Below are 9,079 nucleotides of genomic sequence, written 5' to 3'. Positions count from 1 at the left end.
AGGGAGAAAGAAAGAAAGAAGTCAATATTCATGCTGAAAACAGTTTTTCAATTTGTTTTTCACTCTCCTGCAGCTTTGGAGCACCTCTTCCCCCAGCGAAACTGTGAAAGGGAATAATACAACACCACCCTCTCAAAGACAACTTTAAGACACGGTTGCTACTTAGCCGCCATCCCTGGGATCAGTTAACCATCCCCAGCTTAATTCACCCCATTGATAAAAAGGAGCTGACGATATATGAGAAGGTGGAAGGGTGGACCTGAAGATGAATCGAGAGTCCTTTCCTGTCAATCTTCTGAATTTTTATACCATATCTTCTCTCATTAGATTAAGGATTTCAGCAAATGATAGCTGAGTGTCTCATTTTAGTAAATGGTGCTGGTGAGACTGAACATACACATGCAATAGAGAGAACTTAGACCCTTACCTCACACCAGACACAAAAATTAACTTAAGATGAATCAAAAATCTAAACATAAGAACTAAAAGTACAAAATATAAGAAGAAAACTTAGGGGGAAGCTTTTCATCGTTGGATTTGGCAACGATTTCTTGGATGTGCCACCAAGAACGCAAACGACAGAGGGAAAAAAAACAGACACATTATCTGTTATCTTATCAAATTAAAAACTTTCTCCTATCAAAGGACTCTATCAAGAGGGAAAAGGCAACCCTAAGTATGGGCAAAAATGTTTGCAAATCATATATCTGATAACAGATTAGTATCCTTAATATATAAAGAACATGTACAACTCAACATCAAGCTTTAAAACGAGTGAAGGATTAGAATGGACATTTCTCCAAATAAGATATGCAAATGGCCAAAAAGACGTTCAACATCACTCTTGATTAGAGTAATGCAAACCAAAACCACAATAAGATACCACTTTACACCTGTTAGGATGGCTCTCAAAAAACAAAATGAAAATAATAAGTGTTGGTGAGGATGTGTAAATATTGCAACCCTTGTGCATTGCTGGTAGGAAGGTAATACAGTGCAGCCTGTGTGAAAAGCAGCAAGTGATTCCTCGAAAGATTAAACATAGACTCAACATAAGATCCAGCAATTCCTAGGTATACACCCAAAAGAACTGAAAACAGGGACATGAACAAATATTTGTCTATCAGTATTTATAACAGCATTGTTCACAACACCCAAGATCCAGAAACAACCTAAATGCCCGTCAACAGATGAATGGAAGAAAATGTGGTATCTACATACAATAGAATATTTCTCAGCCTTAAAAAAGAAGGAAGTCCTGCCATTTGCAACAACATGGATAAACCTATAGTACATTAGGCTAAATGAAATAAGCCATCCATGCAAGGGACAGATACTGTATAATTCCATATATGTGAGGTATCTAACAGAGTCAAGCTCATAGAAACAGACAACAGTGGCTTCCAGAGGCTGGGGGATAGGAGCAATGAGGAGTTGTTATTTGGTGGGTATATTTGAAAGTATATTCATCCTGGAAAGGAAATAATTACCTCCTAGCTTTCTATCCAGTATCTGTGACACAGGCAATTACTCACGTTATAAAATCCATATTTACAGTGTTTTCCATAGCAATTGATACATTTAAAAAAAAATAATTTATTGTCAAGTTGGTTCCCATATAACACCCAGTGCTCATCCCCACAAGTGCCCAATTGATACGTTTTAACGTTCCCTTTTAGTTACTTTATTATTTCCTGATTTATTATATTTGAGGTTTGTTGTCTATCTCCTCCATTAGGGTGTAAGTTCCACAAAAGTAGAGACTTTTTGTTTATTTCCTTCCTGGATAAAGATTCCAAACTCCTAGAGTGGTGCCCAGCATACAGTAGCCCACCCCCCGAGATAAACAATTTCTTGAATTAATGAGTAAACTATTTTAGACTATGTCTAAAGTGAAAAATATAAAGCAGCAGGTGTAGAAAGGTTATTTTTCTATTACCCTTCTGGGGGCTTTTAAAACTCAAAGAAGCAAACTTCCTAAGGCTCAAGTTAGAAAGCGTTCAGGTATTTGTTCCATTATGAGGGGTAAAAATGCACTTTTGTTACTGCGGTTGCTGTCATTTTTTAAACTTTGCCTTTCCACTATTATGCCTTAAATAAAGATAAAGTTATGTTGAGGGAAAAAAAGACACAATGTTCTTTTCAACAATTTTCAGAATAGTTCATGGTTTTTGAAGAAGAGATGAGTGAAAACAGCTAAGACCGTCTTTCCCAACAGGATTAAAAGGATGAATCATACAGTGTCCGCGAAGCATCTTGGTCTCCATAAAAAATCGGGCAGCTGCACCACAGGGAGGTAGGGAGGCTGCTTTCCTTTCAACTTCTATCAGCTTTCCCCAATTTCTCGGGTGATTTATCCTCCTCATTCTACACCCAACTAAGATTCAGGAGAAAATAGTTTGAGGTTTGAATTCAGCGTCGGGCAAAATGAGATTTAGAGCCCAGTTGCCTTACCTTCTTTGAACTCCATTACCAAGAAAACCTTTTAGCCAAAATGCTTCAGGCTCTTTTTGGCCTCTACCCCTACTGCTGCCAAAAAGATATGGGAGATCAGGTTGGGCTTGAGCCACTCTGTTCTTGAGGTCATTTGCACATGGCTGTGATGAAGGTATTTTCCCTTCCTTGTAGGCTAGAGCAATAGAATGTGAGCAAGGGGAGCAGAGAAAGAAATCTGAGAAGTATTCCATCTGTCTTCTATTGATCTTCATACCAAAAAAAAAAAAAAAAGGAATTTTTTGGGCGCCTGGGTGGTTCAGTTGATTAAGCGTCCAACTTCGGCTCAGGTCATGATCTCGCGGTTTGTGGGTTCGAGCCCCGCGTCGGGCTCTGTGCTGACTGCCAGCTCAGAGCCTGGAGCCTGTTTCAGTCTGTGACTCCCTCTCTCTCTGACCCTCCTCTGCTCATGCTCTTTCTCTCCCTCTCTCTCTCTCTCTGTCTGTCTCTCTCCCTCAGAAATAAAAAAATAAAAAATAAAAATGAATTTTTGTGGGTTTTTTTTATCTTATCTGAAGGGTTAGGACTCTCCCAGATGATATCCACACCCATACACAAAGGTAAACATATAAATATACACTCAAAAAAAAGACCCAAGGCTCTGTGGGTCATATTCCCTAATTCTACCCTACACGCATGGCCTTGTGTGATAATCTAATTCATTTGGCCTCACATCTACATTCCTCCATTTTCACAATAAATGTGAAAAAATGGAAATCACAACAAAATATTGGTGTTGTCTCTTCCTCTAGTTTTATTGAGATATAATTGACATATATAACACTGTGTCAGTTTATGCACATATATGCTGTGAAATGTTTACCACAATGAGGTTAGGTAACACATCCTTCACCTCACATAATTATCATTTTGTTATCATTTTTCTGCTGTGAACACTTAAGATTTATCTCATGATGAGACTCTTGAATACCGAGAACAAACTGGGGGCTGATGGGGGCGGGGGAGAGGGGGAGGGGGGAGATGGGCATGGAGGAGGGCACTTGTGGGGATGAGCACTGGGTGTTATATGGAAACCAACTTGACAATAAACTATGAAAGAAAAATAAAATAAAATACTCAGATGGTAAAAAAAAAAAAAAAAAAAAGACTTATCTCATGGCAACCTTCACGTATAGTCACCATGCTGTTCATCAGATCCAGAAATGACTCATCTTACATTGGAAAGTTTCTACTCTTTGACCAACATCCTCCCTATTTGCCCACTCCTCAGCCCCTGGTAACCATCAGTCTACAATCTATTTCTTTTTTTTTTTTTTTAATGTTTTTTATTTATTTCTGAGAGTGAGAGAGAGAGAGAGAGAGAGAGAGCGTGAGCAGGAGAGGGTCAGAGAGAGAGGGAGACACAGAATCTGAAACGGGCTCCAGGCTCTGAGCTAGCTGTCAGCACAGAGCCTGACGTAGGGCTCAAACCCATGAACTGTGAGATCATGACCTGAGCCAAAGTCAGCAGCTTACCCGACTGAGCCACCCAGGTGCCCCTACTCTCTGTGTCTGAGAGTTTGACTGTTAAGATTCCACACAGAAGCAAGATCATACTGTATTTGTCTTTCTCTATCTGACTTATTTCACATAGCATAATAATGCTCTCTAGGCCTATCCATGTTGTTACAAGAAGCTAGATTTTCTTTGTTATGGCTGAATAATATCCCTGCATGTGCATGCCATGTTTCCTTTATCTATCCATCTGCCCACAGATGCTTAAGTTGTTTCCATGTTTTAGCTTCTGTGAATAATGCTGCAACAAATATAGGAATGCAGGTATCTGTTATATATCCTGATTTCATTTTCTTTGGATTAACCACCCAGAAGTAGGATCATTGGATCACACAGTAGTTCTATTTTTAATTTTTTGAGGAATATCCCTACTGTTTTCCATTGTGATTGTACCAGTTTACATTCCCACCAACAGTGCAGAAAGATTCCCTTTTCTCCAGATCCTGACCAACTTTGTTATCTCTTGCCTTCTTGATAACAGCCATTTTAGCAAGTCTGAGGCAGTATCTCATTGTGGTTTTGATTTGCATTTCCCTTCTGGTTAGTGACGCTGATCATCACTATGTATCTATTGTCCATCTGTATGTTCTTTTTGGGAAAATATCTATTCAGGTCCTCTACCCATTTTTAATTGAATTGTTTATTTTATTGTTATTGGGTTGTATGAGTTCCTTATGTATTTTGGATACTAATCCCTTATCAGACACATGGTTTCCAAATACTTTCTCACATTCATGGGTTGACTTTTCATTTTGCCCATCATTTCATTAACTGCGCAGAAGGTTTTCAGTTTGATGGAGGCTCCCTTGATGATTTTGCCTGTTGCCTTTGCTTCTGGTGTCAAAAAGCCCTGGCTATCATCACGCACTCTTATGGCTACAGAGTCTCTTCATGGGCATGGGCAAGGTAGTGGAGGCCGGTGACAAGAGTCAGGCTAGAAGCATCTAAGTTCACAGATAGAAGGCTAGCCTTGAGCACACACATGACAGTGAGGGCCAGCTTCAGGGGTCTAAGCTGGAGTGTTGCACTCACACAGCCACAGAGACCCGGGCTGGCCTCTGGTGCAGACGGGGCAGGGGTAAAGTGGGAGTGACTCCGGTGGCTAACATCTGCACACACAAAAACCCGTCGGGTGAAAACCAGTGAAATCTGCATGGGACCCACAACGGTGCTGGCCATCGATTTCTTCAGTGGTGAAAGCTTCTGGGTTCCTTGCAGCTCAGGTCCCTGGGAATCAAGGTCATTTTCATTCTGTAGCTGAACTAGGAGCCCCTGCTCCTCTTCCTGGTCCATAGCTGTCTCTGGGACGTGTAACACTGCTGGGTCCTTCGTGCATTGCCCTGATGAGGACACTGGTCATTCATCTCAATCTCCCATTTCTTGGTGGGGGGTTCCCTCTTGGCACTGACCAGTGCCAGCCTGGGGGATGGAAGAATGCAGGCGAAATGAAGCTGTTTTTCCTTCCCTATCTGTGAGATTATTCTCAAAGTTTTTTGTTCTTTTGTTTGTTTTTGGTTTTGTTTTTTGTTTTGTTTCATTTTGGGTTTTTTGTTCCTGTGTTGCTGAAGTCTTTCAAGTGGATTCATGAGCTATCCCAGGGGCATTTTGTTTATAGACAGCTGCCTAATTATTGATCTCTGTGGGATCTCCTAAAATGTCATCTTGGTGATATCACTTTTTGATAATCTCAATGATAAGAAGAATATAGCATTTCGGTCTCTTGATGTATTGAGTTAAATGGAACCATTCAAAGTCTGATGATCTGTTTCTTCAGCTTTTCTATTATCATTTTTGGTAGATTGAGGCCGAAGCATTACAGCTGAAACTTATTCCGAAACCCAGTGCTTTAAAAAAAATACACTTAGAAACTGAAGGGGTAGGGGCGCCTGGGTGGCTTAGTCGGTTAAGCGTCCGACTTTCGCTTAGGTCATGATCTCACAGTTCGTGGATTCGAGCCCCGCGTCGGGCTCTGTGCTGACTGCCAGCTCAGAGCCTGGAGCCTGCTTCAGTCTGTGACTCCCTCTCTCTCTGACCCTCCCCTGCTTGCGCTGTCTCTCTCTCTCCTAGAAGTAAAAAAGAAAAAGAAAAAAAAAAGAAACTGAAGGGGTTAAAAAAAAAGACTGACTCCCATATTACCAACTGGATTTTATTATTCAGGGTTTTCTAGAGATACAGAACCAGCCAGATATATATATGGAGATTTTTCTTTTTTCGAGTTTTATTTATTTCTTTTGAGAGAGAGAGAGAGAGAGAGCATGAGTGGGGAAGGAGCATAGAAAGAGAGAATCCCAAGCAGGCTCTGCACTCCATATCAAGCCTGATAAGGGGCTCGATCTCATGACCAGGATATCATGATCATGACCTGAGCCAAAATCAGGAGTCAGATGCTTAACCAACTGAGCCATCCAGGAGCCCCTTTATGGAGATTTTTTGACCACTTCAGGAAAGCTTGTGATAGTGAAAATATCACCACAATCTATACTAAAAATACTACATTAAAAATTTGTTAAAGGAGTCAATCTTAAGTATTTTTATCACAAAACAATAATAAATAATAAAGAGGGTGGTAGGAAACTTTTGGAGAAGACAGATCTGTTTATGGCATAGGACATTTTTTTAAATTTACTTTTGAGAGAGAGAGACAGACACAGTACAAATGGGGGAGGGGCAGAGAGAGAGGGAGACACAGAATCCTAAGCAGGCTCCAGAGTCTGAGCTGTCAGCACAGATCCTGACGTGGGGCTTGAACTCGTGCACTGTGAGATCATGACTTGAGCCGAAGTCAGATGCTTAACTGACTGAGCCACCCAGGCTCCCTGCATAGGACATTTATTATAAGGAACTAGCTCATGCAGATTCTTGTATGGAAGCTGAAACCATCCAGGAGACTCAGGAAAACAGTGGTGTAGTTCAGTCTGAAGCCCGAGAACCAGGAGAGCCAATGGTGTGACTCCCACTCCAAGTACACCCCAGGCAGTCAGGCAGAGCAAGAGGAAGGAGTTCTCCCTTCCTCTGCCTATTGTTCTACTCAAGACTTAATGGATTGGATCATGCCCCTCTATAGGGGGAGGGCGGCTTGCTTCACTGGGTCCACTGATTCAGATGCAAATACCGTCTGGAAGCGTCTTCACGGATACCCCAGAAATAATGTTTCACCAAATATCTGGGCACCCTGTGACTCAGTCAAAACTGACACATAAAATCAATAGATTTTTAAATAAAATAGACTTTTCTAAAAGATTACTGTAAAGTCTATTTTCAAAACGAAACCAATCACGAACAAGGCAAAGATGTCCACTCTTGCCACTTTTACTCAATATAATATTGGAAGTCCTAGCCCAGGCAAGAAAACAGAAATACAAGGCATCCAGACTGGTAAAGAAGAAGTAAAGCTGGTGCTATTTGCAAGTGACATGATACTGTATAGAGAAACTAGAAACTACACACACACACACACACACACACACACACACACACACAGAGTTAACGTAGTGAGCACCAAGTAATGTATACAACTGTCGAATCACTGTGTTATACATCTGAAACTAATATAATGCTGTATGTCAACTATACTTCAATAATAAAATTAAAAAATAAAAAGAAGAAGAGCTGTTAATGAGATAAGTAAAATCTCTTCACGGAGCTCAACACACATTAGGGGATTTATAGACGTTTTACTTGTTTATTAAATTATGCAAGTGGAAATTCACCATAAATGCAGTTTCTTTCAATGCCTTCACACATTAATCAGAAAACTATCCCCTAAAACACACTAAAAATAAAAATTTTATTTTTATCCACTTGGTGCATGCCGGAAGTAGTTGTATATACATCACATACTGCACCTGCATCCAAGATCATTCCTTTTTAGGCAGTTTGTGGCCACTCACCAAGTAGAAGATGGGAGGAATCTTGGAAGCCGCCACCATCACCAAAATAGCACGCTCACTGTCCAGTATTTTCCCCCCTTATATGTACTTTTTAAATGTTTATTTATTTTTGAGAGAGAGAGAGAGCACGAGAGTGGGAAGGGCAGAGAGAGAGAGAGAGGAACACAGAGGATCTGAAGCAGCCTCTATGCTGACAGCAGAGAGTCTGAAACAGGGATTGAACTCACAAACTGTGAGATCATGATCTGAGCCAAAGTCAGGTGCTTAACCGACTGAGCCACCCAGGGGACCTGCATTTATATATTTTTTAAGTTAAAGGCTTTTCCTGACTTTCAGCATGTAAGAAACCCTGCAAGGAGTGGTTTCTTCAACCTACTGAAATAGCTGGGCACACAGTAGGAGTTAATGAAAATGTGTTGCCTTCTTGAGAGGGAGAAGTTGATGGCCTTTTGATCCATATCTAAGGAAAGCTGCATGCAGAGAAGGAAAGGTGAACCAATGAAAAAGTAGATGCCTCCAAAAGTGTATTTCCCAAATTTCACCATTTTCTAAGAATCAGTGCTATACCAACATCATGGCCATGCACCTGTGAGCTTTCTTGCCTCTTAAACATATTTTATTTCACTTCATTTCATTTCATTTCATTTCATTTCATTTCATTTCATTTCAATAGAGAGCATACACAAGCACCAACACAAGGCTCGATCCTATGACCCTCGGATCATGAGCTGAACCAAAATCAAGAGTCAGACACTCAAACCACTGAGCCATTCAGGTGCCCTGCCTTTGTACGTATTTTAGAATGAAGCACACAGCACTGTGTGGAAATTAAACCCCACATCCCAGAATGCACCATTTGTTGCCTCTTAGATGAAATGGGTATACTTTCCTCCATCTGCACCCCCACAGGTCCCCCCTTCCCATCCGTCACACTACCGCCAAGGGGATCTCTTAAAATTCATATATGACCATTTCAAGCCTTGCTCTTGCAGTAAAGTCCACAAGTCCCTAAGAGAGCCTGTGAGGTTCTCTGTGACCCAGTTGCTCCTGAATTCTCCAGCCATATGTCACACTCAGTTCCTGTCCTTATGCTGCAGCCACTCTGGCTTCCCACAGCTCCTCAGCCCAGGACTACGACACGCCTCCCACTAAGCCTCAGCATAAATGTCAGTTCCTCAGGG

This window comes from Hyaena hyaena, unplaced genomic scaffold, assembly GCF_003009895.1.
Source record: "Hyaena hyaena isolate Hyena2069 unplaced genomic scaffold, ASM300989v1 scaffold_252, whole genome shotgun sequence".
NCBI lineage: Eukaryota > Metazoa > Chordata > Mammalia > Carnivora > Hyaenidae > Hyaena > Hyaena hyaena.
This window is presented reverse-complemented; position numbering follows the sequence as displayed.